The sequence below is a fragment of the Phalaenopsis equestris genome, unplaced genomic scaffold, assembly GCF_001263595.1.
Source record: "Phalaenopsis equestris unplaced genomic scaffold, ASM126359v1 Scaffold232406, whole genome shotgun sequence".
Taxonomy (NCBI): Eukaryota; Viridiplantae; Streptophyta; class Magnoliopsida; order Asparagales; family Orchidaceae; genus Phalaenopsis; species Phalaenopsis equestris.
In genome coordinates this window covers 53,348-54,744 of record NW_018250371.1, presented here as the reverse complement: position 1 = coordinate 54,744, position 1,397 = coordinate 53,348, and positions in this window count along the sequence as shown.

The following is a 1,397-nucleotide window of genomic DNA, read 5'->3' as shown; positions in this document are numbered from 1 at the left end:
ATATTGGTTATTAAATCCCAAGAAAATTTTGGAAGGTCTACCATGACCAGAGAAACTTTTAAAAATAAATTCATGGGTCAAATCATTTAAAACATCCTTAAATTTTCCAAATACTAAATCACTAAGATAATTAATGTTGAAAAATATAAAAATTTAAATGACTTGATTTTTTATCTCCACGGTGGCTTATAATCCAGAGAAGTCACTATAAAAATTTCAAAAAATTTTGATTTCATTTGATAACTTACATTGATTTTTAAAGATAAATACCACTCTTAACATTTAAATAATTTTTTAAAAATCAAAATATAACTCAAAAAATTATGAAACTTAGTTTTTTGAGTTCTCTATGATTAGGGGTATTTTCTCAAAATAAAATGATTTTTAAAATAAAAACTTAATTTTTTGGCATATTCTAAATATTTAAATAATTAAAAATTCATAAAAATCATAAAAATAATGAAACTCATGGAAATGTTCTAAGTTATTTCCTAATCACTTAGGAATAATCAGAATATTTTTCCTGATTTTCTAAATAAAGATATTGAATTTCAAAGCTTAAAAATAAATATTTTTTAAAAAAAGGCTAAAAATGAGTTTTTCACTATAAAAGTTTCAGTAAATCAAAGAAAAATCAGAAAAATATAAAATTTACTCCTTGAAGTTTTCTGACCTTTGGGAGATTTTTCAAAAATATAAAACTTAATTTTCACCACTTAAAATATTTATTTTTGTTAAATAACCCAGAACTTAAAATAATTCTAATAAATCACAGAGATTTCAAAAAATTTTTAAATTTGACCCAAAGGCTCCTCTAGCCTAGGTCTATCTCCAGTAAAAATTTAAAGGGATTATAATTTATCTTGGTCAAGTTAGAAATTTTCTTTGAAAAATCCTATTTTTGCATGAAAATAAATATATAAATTAAATTAAATTTTGAAAAATCACATTTCCTCCTCTGATGTCTCGATTGACCCATGAATGAGTAAGATAAAAATGTCAAAGTTATTTGAATTGAATTTGACAAATTATGAGGTGTTAGAGCCTTATGGACAAATGTGTAATTTTGGAAATCTTGCCTTAATTAACATTTAGGCTTAAGTCAAGGAGGGGAATGGGTAACCTCTGATCTTAATCAATTTATTTGATGCTTAAAACACAAAGGGGTTAATTGTTAGAAACCAATTGCACTTTCTTAATTAAGATTAATAAATTTCTAAATTATTAAAAAGTTTATTAACATTAAATGATCTTGGACTTAGGGGTATGACTTTTGAAGTCAATAATTAATCAATTTAATACCCCTATCTTGATTTTTAAATAAAATCCAAATTATGAATCATGACCACTTAAAGCTTAACCCTTTTTCAAAACTAATTAAGACACTCACCTAGGCC